We start from the raw sequence: 20,314 nt of genomic DNA, 5'->3' as shown, positions 1-20,314 counted from the left end.
AGGTAGACCAGAGGAAGACGAGCCAGCAGGTGCCATGTTTCCTTTGTGATCCTGCTCTCGGACCTTCTCATCAGCTCGCTGTTCCAGTCCTCACGGCCTGAACCCGCTGCTGATGTTTAGACAGAGAGCTGCCTCCTCTCTTCCTCCTCTGCTCCCCTCTTCTTGACTCTGCCCCCCTCAGGAGAGGAGTCCCCAGACCTCTTTCCTATTGAGCTTCCAAGGAGCCTTCAGTAATTTATACTGCTGTATTGGATGGGGCAATTTAACTCTCCTTTCCCCCAGATCCTCTCCCATTCAGCCAGGGTGCAGTCTGTGCGTAGTCTAGGGGATAAGAGGAAGGGGGAAACACAGTTGCCAAACAGACCACTGTTTTCCAAACCACTTCTGACAATGGTCACTGCCCAACCATTCACCACAGTATCTGTCTTCAAAGGTGCAGGAACCAAACGAGTAAATGCTGCCAGGTGGCCAACTGTGGGCCAAGTATGGTGCCTTGGCCAGCCTCAAATTCCCAAGTGGCACATTTGTGTCATGCACTCTACTGTTGCCTCCCAGGGCCTAGGTGATGAGAGAAAGTCTTGTTTTGGTGTGTTGGTTTCCTAAGGCTGCTATAACAAATTGCCACAAACTGGCTGCCTTAAAATAACAGAGATGTATTCTCTTAGAGTTCTAGAGACTATGAGTCCACAATCAGTGTGCTCCTCAGGGCCACGTACCATCTAAAGTTTCTGGAAGAAAATTGTTCCTTGCCTCTTCCAGCTCCTGTAGGCTCCTAGCATTCTGTGGCCAGTGGTGATATAACTCCAGTCTCTCAGTCTTTACATGGCCTTCCTCTCTGTGTCTCTGTGTCTCAAGTCTTCACCTTCCTTCTGTAGGAAACTGTCATTGGGTTAAGGGTCCACCCTTGAGATCCTTAACTAAATCTGCAAAGACCCTATTTCCAAATAAGGTTGCATGCATAGGTTCTAGGAGTTAGGACTTGGTCATATTGTTTGCATGCTAAGTCACTTCAGTTGTGTCTGACTGTTTACAACCCTATGGACTGTAGCCCACCAGGCTCCTCTGTCCATGGGATTCTCCAGGCAAGAATACTGGAGTGGGTTGCCATTCCCGTCTCCAGGGGATCTTCCTGACCCAGGGATTGAACTTACGTTACTTGCATCTCCTGCGTTGGAAGGCATATTCTTTACCACGAGCACCAGCTGGGAAGCACTTAAATCAATCCAACTGCACCTGCTCTGGGCTACTTTAAAATTCTGGCTTGTTAATTTTATGACTTTAAAAATGATAGAGTGGGAACTTCCCTGGTGACCTCGTGACTAAGACTGCACTCCCAATGCAGGGGCCCTGGATTTGATCCCTGGTCAGGGAACTAGATCCCATATGCCGCAAATAAGAGTTTGCCACAAAAAAGACTAAAGATCCTATGTGCCACAATTAAGACTTGGTGCAGCCAAATAAATAAATAAAATGAATATTCTAAAAATGCCAGACATTAAAATTTTTTTTAAATGCTAGACAGGAAGTAAAGTAGAGGCAAGTAAAGTAGAAGGATTGCAGGCCTAGGGTCAGGGCGGTGGGAAAACAATAAATATAATAGCAGAAGGCAGGAAAGTTTGCCAATGGGAGTATCTTGCTCCTCCTCCTTCCTTCCATTTGTTACCCCTCCCCTCTTTGCATGCTTCCTGGCTCTTCTCTTCTGGATGAAGAAAGAATAAGCCATCTCCTTCCCAAGACATCCAGTGGAGCTGACTAGAGAACATGACAGAAACTGTAAGCTCAGGAGCTTAGTGCTCCCATCCTGAAAATATCCATCTTCCTGTGCCTTCATCTGCTGAGCCCTGGCCCTCACCCCTGTGGCAACTTGACCCTCCCCAGTCCTGTTGTTGAGTGGATGAGCACAGTGGATGGAGCAGATGAAAGTTATAAGCCAGAAATTTGGGGTGTTTTCCCAATACCTGCTCCCAGGTCCATAGAACTGAACATATACCCAGTTCTAAAGGGGTTGGGGAGGCAGGGGTGGTGGCTAAAGGGTAGACTCTGGAGTCCAATTGCCTGGGCTCGAATCCCAGCGCCATTTTCTTGCCACTTTTGGGCAGGGGAAAGGGAGTTTCTTTCTCTGAGCCTCTCATCTGTGAAGTGGGGGGGTCCCTGCCACACACAGTTGCAAGGCTTGAATGAGGCGGTGCATGTAAGACGCAAGGCCTGGCACAGAGTAGTTGCTCAATAAACACCTACTGCCATAATTAAAGGAAAATTAATCCTAATGGTGTTGGTTCAGAAATTAATGAAAGATTCCAGTTGCCTTGTTCAATGAGGCACTCCCAGAAACAAAGTTTTCCAAGTTTACAAAGAGGTTGGGATTGAGAAGCATGTCAGTTCTGCAGCCACAGAAGTGCTGACAAGGCAGCAAGAGCCCTCTCCCTCCTGGTTTGCCGGGGAAGCTCCTCTCTGCCGGAGGGCTGGCAGCCCAGCCCAGAGATAAACACAATGGGCTTGAGGTGGACATTGTTCTCCAACAGGCCTGGCCCCAGCCCAGCTGGGATGAGCATTCCCTGTCCAGCGTTCCAAGAGGCCACAGTCCCGAAAGATAATTAAAAATCAGCTCCCAGTGGCAGAGAGAGAAAGGTGCTGAGTGTGGAGCGGACAGCGCAGCCTGGCTATTCATTAAACACGGACCCCTCTGCATGGTGCAGGGCACCGTTGGCAGGCTGATGGCTGTCAGCTTTGAACAGAGCCTGTGCCTCTCAATGACTTGCTGGCGACAGGGGCCAGAGAGGCTCTCCAAGGTCGGTTTTTAGAAGTTGATGGAATGCTTGACAAACACCTTGCATTTCACCTGTTTTACCCTGAAACTCTGAAGAGACTCCAGAAAGTCTTGGTTTAATGGTTTCTCACAAGGGCCCATGACACAGATCCTATGCTCGCTCTCCTTCCATCATTGGGAAAATAGAGGGGCAGAGGAACTAATCTGGAGACAGGGTTCAGCGTGGCAGGGATCCAGGGGTCCAGAACCTCCCACCTTTGTGTGCTCATCCCAGTGAACCTCACCACCTCTGTGACCAGACGGAGGGATGACTTAGGTCTATGCCAAAGGCAAGGAATGAGGATTTGATTTGCTTCCATCCCTAGGACCCTCTAGGAGCAAGGCTGCCAGAGATGGCCAAGGTTGCTGCGGTCAGGGCACTGGCTCTGCTGACCAGAGTAAGGGTCAGAAGGTGGCCAACATCATGCCTGCCTCTGGTCAAGGTGAAGTTTTCCTTCTCATCTGACTTTCAGATGTCATTTTTTCCAGTTATTTCCCTGAATAAGGGGGATTCCATAGACTGGCAGGCAGAATGGACCCCGCCCAGAACCCTAGCATTGGCATTGACTCTTTGTCCTCTGCCCCCACTCACATCACACATCAGAACAGAAGCTGACATCTTTGCGCAATGGGGCAATGGTCAGATCTGACTGGCCCAAATGCAGAACTTGACCTAAGACAGGGAACAAGTTGAGAAAGGACTTATTTCCTCTCCAGGTGTTTCAATCACAGGGAAAACTTGGAAGGTATAGATAGTCATTGTCTGCCATGTATTTTGGGAACAGAGAAGAATATAGTGAGAATAAAGTCAAATCAACTTAAATTCTAACCCCAGCTCTACTACTTGCTAGCTGTGTGTCTTTAGGCAAATTAATTAGACTCGCTGAGTTTGATAAATAAGAGTACAGATGCCCATCACAGAGGATTGCCGAGAGGCTTAATTAATAATGTTGCTTATCAGGAGTCAAACACTGAGAGTTGACCAATAAAGAGTGATCCTCCTTCTTGCTTCCTGCCTTAGCTTCCAAGATGAGGAGAGATCGGGGCAATAGGGTAATGCGGTCCTAATCCAATGTCTACATACAAGCAGGGAGCTTAATAGAATCCAAATACAGACAGGCTTTGAGGACTCAGGATTTTTTTCCTGCCATGTGACTATATTTATTTGAGGATTTTCATGCAATTCAGTTGCAGAAAAACTAAGGAACACAGAGGAATTAAGTGAGAGTTATACTCTCATGGGACACACACAAATTCTACAACAGTCGCAGGTTCTGTGACCCAGATAATGTGGTGGGATGATGCTATGCTTCCCCAGGTCTACAAGGACACTTGAAGTCAGGAAGGACTCCTGCCACTTGCTTCTGCTGCAAGGGATTATTAGAAGCCACTAGAAGGATTTGTCTGTAATCATCAGAGAAGAGCCATTGTCTCTCTGCTCCTCTGATCCCTTGAAAGCAAGAAAGGTTGCTAGAATGTGCTGGAGAAGAAAGGTCATGTGGAGTCTCCTAAACAGAGACAGCAGTGCTGGTATGCAGCGAGGACAGAGGTCTGTGGGCAGCAGGGCAGGTGAAGCAGGGGCAGGCTAAGAGGCGGTGGGGCTGGGCCAGCATCGTGCTCTCTTGTTATTAATGATGTGGTGGTGGGTTAGTTGCCTAGTCCTGTCTGACTCTTTGCAACCCCATGGACTGTAACCCACCAGGTTTCTTATTCCATGGGATTGTCCAGGCAAGAATACTGAAGTGGGTTGCCATTTCCTTCTCCAGTGGATCTTCCCAAGCCAGGAATTGAAGTTGGGTCTCCTGCATTGCAGGAGGATTTTTTTTACCGACTGAGCCAAGATGTGAAGGTTAATGATGACTGGTGTATATTTTGCTCCTGTCAGGCTCTAGGCCCAGTACCACGTGTTTTCTTTCCGTAGCTTATTTAATCCTCGGACCATCCTATGGAGTAGTTACTATTTATATCTAAACCCTATAGATGAGAACACGGAAGTTCAGGAAAGTAGAGTCTTGTTCAAGGTCATACTGCTGCTATGTGGTGGGGCCCGGACCCTAACGCAGGTCTCTTGAGGTCCAGAGCCCCTGAGACACCATTTCTATACTGCTTCTGCTATTATATTGCTTCTACTATCAGGCTTCCCTGATAGCTCAGTTGGTAAAGAACCTGCCTGCAATGCAAGAGACCCCAGTTCGGTTTCTGGGTCTGAAAGATCCCCTGGAGAAAGGATAGGCTACCCAATCCAGTATTCTTGGGCTTCCCTTGTGGCTCAGCTGATGAAGAATCTGCCTGCAATGTGGGAGACCTGGATTCGATCCCTGGGTTGGGAAGAGCCACTGGAGAAGGGAAAGGCTACCCACTCCAGTATTTTGGCCTGGAGAATTCCATGGACTGTATAGTTCATGGGGTCACAAAGAGTTGGACATGACTGAGTGACTTTCACAGAACATATTAATGATTCTTCTATTGAAGCTGAAAAGAGCCAGCCCTCTGGGACCCAATATGTGGTCGTTGGGCCAGTAGCTTCACCTGGGCTCTTGATGCTGTGTTGTGTTAAGTTGCTTTAGCCGTGTCCGACTCTTTGTGACCCCATGGACTGTAGCCTGCCAGGCTCCTCTGTCCATGGGATTCTCCAGGCAAGAATACTGGAGTGGGTTGCCATTTCCTTCTCCAGGGGATCTTCCTGACCCAGGAATCAAACCCATGTCTCTCACATCTCCTGCATTGGCAAGCAGCTTCTTTACCACTAGCTCCAGATGAATAGACTCTCAGACCCCACCCCAGACCTGCTGAATTAGGATCTGCATTGCGACAAGTGCCCCTGGCATTTTGTGCACACCTCCAGTTTAAGGAGCCCAGTTCCGGATTTCTCATGTGCTTTTCTCCAATCGCTAGTGTTCCAGGATGTTAATAGGAATGAAAGGGTTTCATGGTCAAATGAGTTTAGGAAAAAGTGAGTTAAACAAAGCCAAATTGGCCTCTTTGTTCCTGGATTTCTCAGTGCCTTTAACAGGCTGATGTATATATTACGATGTGCTAATTGGGGGTGGGGTTTACAGTACTCCTCAAACTTATTTGACCCTTGAGACTTTTTGTTTTTTAAGAGAAACAGCTTGCCAAACTAGTATACCACTTTGGGGAATGACTGATTTAGACCAACTGCCTTGGGCACAGCTGTGTAAATGAGGTACAGAGAAGTTGCAGGTTTGCCTGAGGTGGCAGTCAGCTGGTGGCTGAGCCAGGGCTGTATGTGAGGCTTGCAGGCTCTGTGGACCTCGCTCTTCTCAAGGTTCTGGGCCAGGAGGCCCAGAAATTTCACTCTGATCCTGACCCATCTGCCTCCTCAGCTCTTTTCCTCGGTTGTGAGGCAGTAATCTTGCCCTGTGATCAAGCTGGGTAGGAGAATGGAGACAAATAGTTATCCTGTGTCTGAGCTCCTCTCACAAGGCAAACCCTCAGCCTGAGATCCCAGAGCGCACAAATGGAACGCAAAGGAGGGAACCCAGGTGTGTCTGATTCCCCGGCTCGGGGCTCCCGCCCTCGTGGAGGTAGAGAGCCTTCTAAGCCAGGTCCTCACCAAGCAGAGCTGGACCTGGAGACTCTGCGAAGATTGAGTCCAGAAGGTGGAGCCCAGCCTCCCGTGGACAAGCGGTGGAAAGATCAGCCCCAGGGCCCCCCAAAACGTGAGTCACAACCCAACCCTTGGGAGGAAAAAGGGACTGTGTGGATGTATGGGGCCAGGCAGGAAAGCTTCTCTGGCCATCTAGAAGGGGACAGGGATGGAGGAGGCATCCACCACCTGGCTGAGGGACTCTGGATCTCAGAGAGGCTTCTCCTCCAGCTTCTGCCAAAAGTCGAGTGGCTGGCAAAGGTTTACAAGCTGTGCATCTGTGGGCATCTCAGGGAGAGGCCTGGTGAGAATGATAAGGTCATGCAGGCAATCCTCTAATCAGCCAAAATAAAAAGCTTATCTCTTCTGAGTGCTTCTGCCTGGACCGTCTCCTGGTCCTCCTTTATTGAGACACCCAAGACTTCTCTGTGTAATCCTTTGAATTCAGACCTAAGTGTTACAGAGTGAGTGGAAGCCATTGTGCTCAACCAGTCACTGATGGAGCTTTGTGGGGGCAAATAGGAGAGGAGACAGAGAAAGCATCCAACCCGCTGCCAGGCTCTGTGTGCGGTCCTCTGCACCTTCTGTTTCCTTCTCCCAACAGGTGGGTGAGGACGACTCCCCCTCTTATAGGTCAGGAAATAAAGGCACAAAGAGATTAGGCAGCCAGCCTGAAGTTACCAAGTGAGAGGACCAAGGTGTGAACCCACAGCTTTGGGGCTCTAACATCCTCTTAGGAGAATGTTTAGTCTTGGGGAGACCAGACCTGGGAGAGGGGGATGGCAATATCATCCTCCCAGGAGGGGCAAGCCAGGTCTGGCTCGCCACACCTGGGCCCCTCAGACCCCCAGCTCAGCAGCAGGCAGATACTCAGATCATATGCTGCCCTGATTAAATCTGAATCCCCAGATGAAACCCATGTGCCCACTCATGAAAGCCTCACAGGTGATTCCAACACAGTCAGGTGTCAGAACCAACTTCCTGGCTCTATAGGTGAGGTCGCTAAAGCCAGGGAGGGGAGGCAGCTTTCCAAGAACATACAACCCACCTCCCCGTAAGGACCCCAGCCTAGGTCTTCTAATTCTTCATCAGCCAGACTGGCTTTCAGGACCACCTCTCCCCTTGATTAGCTGTGTAACCTTGAGTCAGTTAACCTCATGATGAAAGCTGTAAATGTATTTAACCTCTTTCAATGGCATATATGTTCCAGAAACCCAACCCCCATCCCAAGTTCAGCCCATTTTCTACTATATAATGATGAACAGAGAAAATTCTGAATAAGAGTGGGATTGAGAATCTAACCATCCCTGCTCATTAAGGACAGGGCAGGACTTGGGGTGCCCTGGGAGTGTTACCTACCTGGAGGAGTCCTGGGTATGACCAGGTGACTGGTATGACCCAAATGTCATACCAGTCACCTATGAGTGGTGACTGGGGAGTGGGAGGCAGGATACAGGGCTGAGATCCACCGCTGAACTGGAAAGGCAGCCCGGAGTGGACAACGCCATCCCACGAGGAAACGGAGGTGGTGCCACCAGGTGGACAGTGTATCTTGGTCCATTAGAGTCCTGGCAGGTGCTCTACAGAGAGGGACCATCTCTGTAGACAGAGATGCAGAAAGACAAGTTAAACACGTGCTTCCCCTCCTGCTCGTGGCTTTCCTATATAAATAAACAATTGATTAAAACCCTAGGGTACATATCCTAAGCTGTTTACAATGGTTTTTTTCCAGCACAGTGGGATTATGGGGGAACTTTCACTTTCTTGATCCTCCGTATCTTAGAGACTTAGCTTTTTCATAACAACCACCATACTACTTTTGTCATAAAAGAATGAATTTCAAAATGCTGGTATAAATATTTGCAGAACACCAGTCACCTATGCTTTCAAATGGACTTTCAGGGGAAATCAGTCATTTGGAGAAAGATCTTCAAATGATTGCAACCCGGGCACAGTTCAGCGCCCTCCCCCTTTTCTTGGCTGTTTTCAACGACAGCTGCCTTAGTCCTGGGGCTGCATCTCAGCCCCAGTCAGCTCTTCTCTCCCTATTGTTGCTTGGCCATCCTAAAGCACCCTCTGCCTGCACCCCTTCCATCCCCACACAGTTACAACATCCTTCCTTAACAGCTGGAAGGCCTCCAATCTGCAGGATCAATTAACCCCTAAACAAATGATAACTCTCAGTGCAGAAGGGAACAGAGGGAAGCAGCTCTAAGAGTATCATTCTGCTAGAGAAACTTCACGGTTTTATGCCAGAAAGTGACCCAAAGACTGGCTCCTGCAGGTATAATGTGAGGAGACAGCTATTGGGAAGCAGTTCAAAATGAGAAACTTTCTGAAAAGCAGAGCAAAAGTGGTCTAGGTGTGCAGGGTTCCAGCCTTGGGGGCAGCCTCCCAACTCTTTGGTGTTATTCACCCCCATCCTCCTGATTTGCCCAGCCAGACACACCCAAGCCTGGGAGTGCTGGGCAGAATTGTATCATGTGATGTTTAGCTTTGGCGCAGTCGTGAGGGCACACGTCAGCTGCCTGTTTAGTGCCTATGCACCCTGGGTGCCTGAGTTGTGGGTGAGCGCAAGTCCAGTGCTTAAACTACACACTTTTCATACGACATGGTCCCTAAATGTAAGTCAGCCACCCTGACTCATGCTCTGCAAGTCACAGCACTGTTTTTCTGCTTCTGGGAACACCTGCTGGTGGGACCAGGTTGAGACAGTTGGCAGTCTCCAACATGGCACCTTCTGAAGGAAGAGTCAGGAGACTGGCACAACCCCTCTCTGTGCACTGATTTGAGCGTAACCCCATAGATGATGTGGCTCCCTCAGATAGCATCCCCAGCTCCTGCTTCACCTGCTGCCAACATTCCTCTGTTCTCTTCTCATCCAGCTCCAGATCCTTGTCCCTAGATCTTTGCCGAGGATGGAAATCCAACTGCTCCCCATCACTGGGGATACCTGGGGTGTCTGGGTTAGATCAGAGGTCACCAGAATTGGGGGGGTGGGGGGGTGTGGTCAGGGGCTTCAAATTCTGTAATAGGCCAAACCACTCCAGGGCCTGGTGTTTTATGGAAAAGGCGTCACCTTTCTCATGGAACTCGGCTGGAAGGCTCATGTTCACGGGTGCCAACCCCTTTCATAGCTACAGGAATCTGAACTATGAAGACACTGGATGGGGGACAAGGCCCTGGGCTCGGAGACAGACCAAGGGCTTCTCTGGAAGGAATCTTGGCCTCTTGCAGACCTGGGAAGTGCCAAGGCTTAGCTCCTGAGTGAGGAGCACTGGTGCTGACAGCTGGGAGTCTGGGCTGTGGGGCCGCTGGTTGTGCAGGAGCCAGGGAGGCTGGGGCAGGAGGAGCCCTTCCAAAGGTGGGGGTGGAGGGGAGCTCTGGATTCTGCAGACACCTCCCCAGACTGGCCCCTCTGAAGGCTCCCGTGGTGTCAGAGCCGTTTCACAAGCACCTGCCACAGTTATCGGCTTAGGCTGAGTGCTTCTGGAGTGTGGAGAGAGGGTGGGTGAGAGAAGCAGCTGTGGACTTCCTTCCTGGAAGCTCTGTGGCCCAGAGGAGCTGGAGAGTCACAGGACACTGTGCGTTCACCCCCCGAGTTCTCCCCATGCTGCTGGCTCAGAGCAAACACTGGGGGGTCCAGACGGCTGAGGCTCCAATCCCCCTCCTGCTAGGTACCAACTGAGTGCTGCAGACAAGGCCCTTGACTTCTGAGTCTCAGTCTTCTCAGCTGTAAAGTGGGGATAATGACGCCTCCTCGCAAGGTTGTTGCAAGACTACATGAGAAAAGGGACAAAGGTGAAGGTGTATGGTAGAGTGCGAGCCTGCTGAGATCGGCAGGGCCACATGGGGGATGCAGGGCAGATGGGGATCCCAGACAATGACAGGAATCTCTGTATCCTTGATGATGTCTTCTTTCTGTGGATATCTAGGAACAGCTTCGAGGAAAGGAGGAGAGCTCCCTGGGAGGAGAGGAAGGGCTCTAGACCATATGGTAGGCAGGGAGGCCAGCATGAGCAGGGGCCCTTCCTCCTGGGTGGCCATGGGGTCTGCCTACATATTTTTGACATCCTGTGTGTCAGGGAAAGACTCCTATTGACTAAAATAAGCTGTCTCTCTATAAAATGGAGTCCCTGGTGGCTCAGAAGGTAAAGAATCCTCCTTCAATTCAGGAGACCTGGGTTTGATCCCTGGGTCAGGAAGATCCCCTGCAAAAGGGAACAGCGACCCACTCCAGTATTCTTGCCTGGAGATTTCCAAGGACTGAGGAGCCTGGTGCACTACAGTACATGGAGTCTCAAAGAGTTGGGCACAACTGAGAGAGTAACGTGCTTTCTATAAAAGGGAGGGATTGGATGGTTTGAACTTCAAATTCTGTCCAAGTATATCCTATTACCCTGAGCACCTAGCTATCTATATAAGCACATGTGCGCACACACACATGTGCACACACACACTGACAGGGATGCACAATCACACTGATATACAAGTTCAAGTCAAAAGCTGATATTTGTGGAAGTCTATGGATTGTGTTCCAGGCTCAGGCACAACCTTGCTTCTACTGTTAGGGTTAGAAAAAGACTAAGACAGGGACCCCTCTCTGCTCTGACTGCTCTGTATTATTTCAGCAGTAAGTGGACAGTTGGACCAAGAAGAGTATAACCAAAGGGAGGCTGGGGACCCACCCTGAACCAGGCCAGCAGGCAGGGGTTTCCGGCCTTGTCTTTTCTGCATCCCAGATATACCCCAGAGAGGACAAGATGCTGGGCCCAGCCCAGGAAGGCCCTGTAAGTGTAACTGGTGCCAGGGTTACACTTTCATGCTTGGGGTAAAACCAGGGGGATTTAGGGGCAGTACTTCATCATCTTCCCATGACTCTCCTCCCGCAGGACCAAGCAGGGAGGCTTCTGAGGGTAGTAGCGTTAAATTATTAAGTGATTTATCTGTTCACCTCCCAATCATTTCTGAGGCAAACCTATATTCTGCTTTGAGGGAGCTCAGATCTTCTATCCCCCAGTGTTCCCTGTACTGCTGACGTCCCAAAAGGATGAATGAGAACTTCTCCTGGAATCTGAGTGTGATGTTGGGAGGCCTCCAAGCAGTAGAGTCCTGTGGAGGGCTAGGTCTGCAGTCTCTGGGTTTTGAGTGTCCCCCCAAGTCTTGGAGCAGAGGAGACTCTCCTTAGCCCGTGTACCCCCCACACCTTGTCTCAGCCTTCTCAGCTGAGGCCAGCTTGGACCAGAATATCCCAGCCTCTTTAAGTATCACATACACGCCCAGCAACCAGACCACAAGCCAGACCCACAGAGATGCTTGTGCAGGTGTTAGTTAACAGACCCACTGAAAGAACACAGAAGGAAGTGGTTATAATTGTGGCTTGGGGAATCAAGGGAAACTTTGTGAAGGAGAGAAGAGGTGACTAGGCCTAAGAGACAGCTAGGATGTCAGCAAGAGGTGGAGGGAATGCTGCCAGCACAGGCTCAGAGGCAAGAACAAATGAAAGCAGAATGCATTTCGATAGAAGCCTCAAATGGCTCCTTGACTAGACCTAATAACTCCCTGTACATTGTTGAAGGCACATGGGTTTTGGAATCCAGAAGCTCTGGCCACATACTAAATACGTGACTTTAGATACCTCGCTTAACCCCTCTGAGCTTCAGTTTTCTCATCTGTAAAACAGAGATATAACTGCCTACAAGACCCATCTCACAGGGTTGTCTGAGCTTCAAATACATCATCACATAAAGCAACTTGCTAGTGCCTGCTCAGTACCTGGTAGGCAGTAACTATTGTGTCTCCTCCCATAACTTCCCCTTCCTTCTTTGGCCTGCATTTTCCTTCCCTAAAATGACGAGAAGCTGCTCTGCTCCCACCCCACTGCCATTCTTCTCAGAAGCTTGGTGGGTTCCCTGAGAGATCCCCATTCCTCCGAAGCAAGTGGGGTGGGGTGGGGAGAACAGGGCATGAGCATCAAAACTACACATGATTGCCCCAATGAGAGGTGTCTTTAAATGACACTGGGCGGAGAGGCTTCAGCGGAGAACTAAGGACAGAGCTGGGAACCGGCAGGCGAAGGCAGAGAAGACAGCCAAGTTGTTTTTCATTTGCAGAACTTCCAGCTCCGGCCAAATAACATTTTTAAATACTATTGACATGACAAAACTAAACTTCTTGGCTTGGGCTTGAATTTTTTTCTCTTCTTTTTTTAAATCCCAAATTGAAGAATGCATCTCCTTTAGAAGTACGTCTGTCAGCCCAGTCCTTTCTGCCCACAAGGGTTCAGCTCAGAGCTAGTCCAATTCGCCAAGGTCAGAGAGCGATTACCTTGGCTCCAGCGATGCACACCTGGTGGGGAGGAGAGTGAATGCGGCTAAAGGCCAGGCAAGCAGGTTCTCCTGGTGGGAAGCGAGGCTCCTGGAACCCTCTCCTGTCACCCTCCCACTCCTGTTCTCCCTCGCTCCTGTGCGCTCACGCATGTCTGTGTGCCGTATCTGCTGGGGGCCACCCTCCAGATAGGGAATCATTTCCATGTCCATCTGCAGCTAGGACTGCAGAATCAAGTGAAATGGAGAGAGGAGGCAATCATTCCAGCTCTTGGGGTTTTAAACTACTTCCACCTAAAGTAACCAGACAATTGATGTTGGAGTGGGTGGTTCATTCTGCCAGACTTATCCACATAATTGCCTCCATTCCCCATTCACTTTGTGTGGATAATACATGGCATCATCCAGGCCAAGGAGGAGCACAGGTATTAAATGAGGCACGTAAATAAATATAGTTGCCCAGCCCAGTCTCTCCACAGGTAGCATGTTTCTTCATTTCATCAAAGCAAACATTTCTCATGCAACAAGCATTTCTTGTGCCAAACCCCATGCTAGGTGTTGGGGATACAATCATGACTAAGAAAATACGGTCTTTGCCCAGAGAGAGCATGTATCTTGGTAAGCAAAACAGTTAAAAAATAAGGGACAAATATGATTGGAGATTATAGTCAAGATCAGAATGAGTCAAAATTTTTGTGCTTGCTGTAAACAATGTTTGGCAACTGTTCACAAAAATAGCACGTGTATGTGAAGTCAGATGTGCCTGTGATAAGGCCTGGTTATCTGCCTGATCGCCATCAGCAGACCCTTCCCAGGTCAGAGGCTGCCCTTAAAACTGTATTAAAGGGTTTGCAGGCAAAACCAGTGACTCTGGCATAAGAAGCTCTGAGCCTATGGCCTCTAACAGTGTAATGAGTTTGAACTCGTTGCTTTAGTCTCCTTTTTCTATTCTACAAAATGGGCATCATAGCTTGCCCACCAAACCCCAGGTTCTTGTGAGGACTAGGTGAATGTGCTCGGCAAACTAGAAAACTCTAGATAGAGGAGGTGGTGGTGAGAAGTTGAGCAGTGTTGAGAACTTCCACAAAGAAGTTGAGTAAGTCTACGAGGAAGAGAGAGAGGAAGGGACAGGAAAGAAGAAATAGGGAGGGAAGAGAAGCGCAGGGCTCAGGGGTGCACAGCTGGTGAACTACTTAAGCCCATCCCCCCGCCAGCAACCCTGGAATACGGTCATCCTCATCTGAGTCTCGGAAAGGTCAAGGAAGCCATACTGCTCACCTTGGGAAGCTGGGATTTGATTGATCTGTCCATATCCAAAGCTTGGCTTTTTTTTTTTAATTGAAGTTTAGTTAATTTTCCTGTGTTGTGTCAGTTTCAAGTGTTCAGCAAAGTGATTGAGTTATACGTATATTCTTCTTTTTCAGATTCTTTACCCATTATAGGTTATTATGAGATTTTGGCTATAGTTCCCTGTGCTATACATTAGGTCCTTGTTGTTTATTTCATATATAGTAGTATACATGCTAATCCCAAACTTCTAATTTATCTCCCCCACCTCTCTGCTATCCCCTTTAGTAACCATGTTTGTTTTCTATGTTTGTGAGTCTATTTCTGTTTTGTCAATAAGTTCATCTGTATCATGTTTTTTAGATTCCACATATAAGTGATGTCATATGGTATTGTCTTTCCCTGACTTACTTAGTGTGATAATCTCCAGATCCATCCGTGTTGCTGTAAATAGCATTGTTTCATTCTTTTTTTTTTTTTTACAGCTGAGTAATATTCCATTGTACATATGTACCACATCTTTATCTATTCACCTGTCATTTAAGTTGCTTCCATGTGTTGGTTATTGTAAATATCGCTGCTGTGAGCATTAGGGTCAAAGTTCAACTCTTTGTCATAAAGGCACAGCTACAGCAGGGGAGGGGAGACACCAATTCCTTTTTTATTTGGACTTGACACTTTTGAGTACCAAATGAAGCCTTCCCGAGAAAAGCCACAGGGGACTCTTTTTAAAGGAAGAATGTGACCAAACCATACAACTTCAGGAAATTGAGATATTGGAGCTACTAAGCTACTCTTTTTATGGATTAAAAAAAAATTTTTTTAAAGGCCCTAGGAAGTTTAGGTGACTTGGCCAAAACCATGAGACTGATTATTGAGGGCATTAGAGAAAAGAAAAAAGGAAGACTAGACAGATTTTTTTTTTCCCCAAACTGTGAGTGCTACTCATTAGTGGGTCACTAAATTCATGAGTGGATCATAATCAGAGACTTTAAAAAATCAACTAGCAGAGGATAGAAAATAGAGTGTGTTGTACTTGGCAAAGGGGAGCTCTGTTTGTGATGCTTTTCAGTTCTGTGCGTTTGCTTGCATATAGGCAGAACCTGAATGTAAAATGACTATGGGTCCTAGTTAGAACCCTCTGCACAACTCCAGACTGGAGGAAAAGCATGAGGAGGAAGAGACCCGTGGGACCGACAGGAAGTTTGAACAAAATCCAAGAGTTGCTCCTCCCATTCAAGCAAAACAGCTCTAAAATAACCACAGGCCTATTTTTAGCACGTGCCAAATTTACCTTTCCTTTGCTCTCTGGCCTGGACCAGGAGAGCCTGACCACAGCAATCTCTGCTCCTGGGGAGCCCAAGGGGCTCAGGAAAGCTGTCCCACAGGCAGAAGTTCAGGGCCAGGCTCTTATATAAACCCCAAGGCTCTTTCCCATTCCTTACTTCCTCTGCCTGCCTGGGGATTACAGCAGGTCCTCGGAAACAAGGAAAAGCATCCTTCACAACAGGATGTCACGGGGGAGACCACACACTGCTACTCTCTGAGTCAGGCCACCAGGGAATCAGGCTGTGGACCCCTTATTCACTGCAGGACAACTTAACCCTTCAGAGAACAAGAGACATACAGCTCACAGCTGAGGCCCTGGAGGGAGATGTAGGGGATCTTTCCAACCTGTGATCTTACAGATGGAGCTTCCACAGCACCAGGGCCCAAGTTCTTATACCTGAAGCCCATCTAGCTCCTAAAGTTTGGGCTGGAGGAGAATAAATGGCATATGAAAGATTCCTCACATGCTCAGGCATGTGTATGTGCGTGAGTCTGTGTAGTGGAGGAAAGTGTTTGGCAGAAGAAGCTAGAATTATCAATAGACCTAAGAGGAAGCACCAGGAACCTCATCCCTGGATGATGGGAGGGGTTGGCAAGGGCTCTGCTATAGACAGCAGAAGTGCCAACCTCTTCCTTCGAATGCATGTGTGAGGGGGTTATGACAAGTGGGAGTAGAGTGAGGATGAAACTATTCACAACACCAAGGAAAACTGTCAACCTCGAGCATCGATTACAACCAGAGCCAACCAAGTGATAATAGAAAAAGTAAACATTTGGCTGAGTTGTAGAAAAGGAACACAGAGTCAGTTTCAGAAGCTGTTCACCACTTGGGTTTCATTTCCTTGTAGATTGATAACAATGATGCTTACCGTTCAATCCCTGTAGGTGTGTTTTGTGGTAGGTGTATTTGATGACATAAGCTCTGTTCATTGGTAATAAACATTCACCGACTGTTGTTCCTGAGACAGAGCTGCTGTGCTTATCACGTACAACATCCCTAATGTGAGCGACCCAGAGAACCAGTTCCAATCACTGCCCAGCCTCTGGAAAACAACTCCTTGGGAGAGCAGCCTGTGGGTGGGGAACCTGGCCCCTGAGAGGTGAAGCCCAGTGCCAGAGTGTCCTGCCTCACCACCCTGAATCCACAGCACTGGGCTGTTCATAACGTCCCTCCCTAAAGCCCAGTTCCAGTGGGAAGGACTCCTAGGAAAGAGATTCCTGTGAGAGAGACTCAGGGAGGCCCTGAAGGGTTGCCGAGGCTGCCTTTCAGCTAAAGACAGACAGGATGTGTCATAAAGGCCAGTTTCCAATGAGCAAGACACATCTATTTGTAATCCCAGATCCTCTCCTTAGAAACTTGACCAACTCACTTCATCTTTCTGAACTTCATTTTCCTCATCTCAAAGAAGGAGGTAGTAATAACTGTCCACTGGACTATGAAGATAAAGTGAGAACAGTGAGCGAGAAGTTCCTCCCAGGGCTGGCAGAGAGAATCCAGCACTGGCCGTCTCCCCTTTTGTAAGGTGGGCATTGGTTTTAGGGCTGACCCTCAGGGCAGGGGAACCCAACTGCTTGCTGCCCTGATTTCTCAAGGTTCAGGGTGGTCTCCTGGTGGTCAGGGCTCCCTACTCAGTGAGGTCTGAGACTTCCTCTCCCTCCAGTACGGCCTGTCTTGGCTGTCGTGGCTCCAGAGCAGTTGTGGCTTGGAAGGAATCTCTGGCATGTGTCACGTCGGCCCCCACAAGCCATGATCCATGGTGTGTGGGAGAAGTGCTTTGTTCCAGGGCCAAGGGGTCAGTGTGTAGGAGGGTCACCCATGGGTCTCCATACTAGGCAGCTCCCCTCGCTCCTCACGCCCCGTCCCCACACCAGCTGCTCTGGATCACCCGTCCAGCCAGGGAGACCAGGCAGCTTGTGCTGTGGCTCAGAGAGGGCTGCGTGCAAGCTGTGGCTGTGGGGCAAGGCCGAAGCATGGGGAGCAGGGTCTGCCTGCCTGGGAGACCCACAGGGACAGGAGCTGGTATGGAAAGGGTGGCAGAAATCCTCAAGCACTGATCTCAAATTTGCTCAGTTCATCACTCGACCGCATAAGAACCCCGTGCAAGTCAGGTCCTTTCCTGGGGCCCCAGTTTCCTTGTTGGCAAATTGACGGGGTTGAACAAGACAATCTCTAAGGTCCTGTCTAGCTTTACTATTTGGGACCATAAATTCCTATTTTCTTACAAAGCCCACAGTTCTCCCATCAACAGGTTAGCATGTTTTTCTTTTTCTTTTTAATATTTATTCATTTGGCTCAGCTGGTTAAAGAACATGCCTGCCTGCCAATGCAGGAGATACAGGAAACTCAGGTTCGATCCCTGGGTCTGCAAGATTCCCTGGAGAGGGAAATGGCAACCCACTTCAGTATTCTTGTCAGGGAAATCCCATGGACAGATGAGCACACACACACACACACACACACACACTTTATTTATTTGGCTGTGCTGGGTCTTACCCTGACCAAGGATTGAACCTGGGTCCCCTGCATTAGTAGTGTGCAGTTTTAGCCACTGGACCACCAGGGAGGTCTCTGGTCAGCATATTGAAGCAGATGGGATTGGTGGGGGGGCGGGGGGGGGGGCGGTGGCGGTGGGCATGATAGAAAGAGCTATGGGTGAGAGGTAAATGCAGATGGTTTGGTTCTCCCAGGCAGAAGACTGGTCTGTACAATGTAATTGTCTTTATTTTTCTGTAAGTGGATGTATTTTCCATCTCAAGCCTCTGTTCTGGTTGATGTCGAACAACTAGTATAGTTACTTCCAGGTAACTCAGTCAAGCGAGTCATATTCTCCATCATTTAGATGCTTAGTTCTATTAAATTCAGGATTTTAGTCCTCATTCCCTCCCTGGAGCTGATGCTAAGGGAGGATCCACTGCATCTGGAGACATAGAGGCTCTCTGCTCAGTCTGCCCTGGGTCCTCCTCTGAGATGGAATGTGCTCCTCGCTGGTCGTCAAACGTGCCCCCAGCATCCCTGTGACCTGGTGCACACACCTCGCCCACCCCACCAGGCTCTCTGTGCTGCCACACAGTCTCTGCAGCACGCCCTGTTCCTGCTAAAGGCCCCCTGCAGACCGGCTGCTTCCTCATGGTCACGCTCCAGGCTTGTTTCCCCTCCCCCTGCAAGAGCCTGCAGAACCTGTGCGGGTGGGGAAGGGGGGGTGGAGGGGGTGGGGTGGTGGGGGGCGGGGAGTGTCCAGACAGGCCCCACTGCCACTTCTTCATAGCTCTGTAGCTCACCATGGTGGCCGAGAGGACTCCCTGAGGCTCCACATCCTTCCTGGAGAAGTGAGGTACAGGTGCTGACCTGCCTGGACGCCATCCTTACAGGAGGGGTCTGTCATTTCCTCACCACAGGACCCAGGAGAGGACTGGACCTTGGAGGCACATCTGACTCTCCAAACCATCTTCCTCTTCTCCAGGTTAGAGGGTATTGGTCTCGAGGTGCAATGGGATAGGGAGAGAGCGTAGGGAGGAGTATTTCAAAAACAAAAGATTTTATGTATCTCCTATCACATCTGCTTTTCGTGTTTTCCTCTCTCATACCCAGATCAAGGCCTTGGGCCTCCAAAGCCAAGCACTGTATGTCTTGGCTGTCTGGTTCCTCTCACTTTCGAGTGGGAAGGAATCTCAGAGTTCACGTAGTGAAGCCCCTGGAAGGGCAGGGCAAGGGGTCAGAGCTGGTCCTAGGCTCTGAGATGCCTTTGATGATCTTCGGAATTATTTGTGTCCTTTGAAAAAAAAAAAAAAAAATTCAAATAATCCAAAGCCTTTAAGTCAGTACAAAGAACAAACCTTTCACCTAGACTTTCAGGTCTTCCTCCGTATGGTCCACCCCCACTCTCCTCTCCCTTCACTCCTAACTAACTTGATGGGCCTTTAGGTACCTTTTCTTCATCTCTCTGAGTCTCAGCTTCTTCATCTCTAAAACACGGTTAATCAATCATTTCTCACTGTGTTATGGGACGAATGCTAAGTACGATTAGCAAATCAGTTTTAATAAAAACTAGAAGTGAATTCTTGCACTGGATCTGGCATGGAACAGGTTTAACAGGTCTTGGTCCCCGCCCAGCCCAGGCTCTAGCCAACTGGAGCACAGCCTTGTATTCATGGCTTAGTTCTGCTAACGCGCCCCCCTCCCCCCACCCAGGTGCACTTTGTGTCACCTCCACCGCTGAGGCTCCTCCAAAATGCTGCCACCTCCAAAAATCTCCCCTGAACCAGAAGGGTGCCCCCTACTCTTCTCATATAATTATTTATGCCCATGACTCCTCTTCCACCTACAACGACGTTGAAGCTCATTGAGGGCATGAACTTCAGCCTGTTTTATACGCCTTGCTGGGAACCATTGAGACCAGCCTGATCCACCCAGGGCTAGACCTCTGCTGGCTCACCAAGTGCTACTCAGTGTTCTAGGCAGCTGCCCAGGCTGCTCCCTCACGCCCAACCTGCTTTCGCCTTGATCCCATTTCTACCTTACTCCCACTCTTGGATCTATGATTCTGGCCTTCCAAGTGGGGGTTATTTGTTCTCTCCAGCTTAGCCCAAACCTTTGGCTCCTAGATGTCCCCACTGGTAGCCTGTATTCCAAAGACCCCAGTCCCTGCCCTGGTGTCCAGGCCCTACTGTCCAGGCCCTACTGCGCATGGCCCTGCTGTCCAGGCCTTTGTAACGAAAACCATAGTGAACATTTGTAAGTGTGTGTGTGTGTGAATATAGATTCCAAGGTAGCTGAGATGTCCCCAAGTGACTATCTGGCAGAGAAATGAGACTCAGTCAAAGCCAACTTCTGGCTTAGAGTCACAATTTCCTGCCAGATAAAGGTGACTGCCTCCTTGTTAGGAGTTGTACATTTGATTCTAACAGGTCTAAGATGAGATACTACGTGAGGTATGGTAAGGGGTTTGCCAGAGTTTT

General features: G+C 49.1%; 1 long non-coding RNA gene across 1 annotated transcript in view; it reads left to right on the top strand.

The window, feature by feature from the left end:
• Window positions 1-6,195: 6,195 nt before the first annotated feature.
• The window catches only part of LOC129623309 (uncharacterized), a 64,067-nt gene continuing 49,948 nt past the window's right edge, over window positions 6,196-20,314 (top strand). The window contains exon 1 of the long non-coding RNA XR_008700479.1: window positions 6,196-6,489. This is a non-coding gene — a long non-coding RNA (uncharacterized LOC129623309). The remainder of the gene's footprint in view (window positions 6,490-20,314) is intronic.

This window comes from Bubalus kerabau, chromosome 11, assembly GCF_029407905.1.
Source record: "Bubalus kerabau isolate K-KA32 ecotype Philippines breed swamp buffalo chromosome 11, PCC_UOA_SB_1v2, whole genome shotgun sequence".
Lineage (NCBI taxonomy): Eukaryota > Metazoa > Chordata > Mammalia > Artiodactyla > Bovidae > Bubalus > Bubalus kerabau.
The sequence above is the reverse complement of the archived record's forward strand: the minus strand, read 5'-3'. Positions and strand labels throughout refer to the sequence as shown.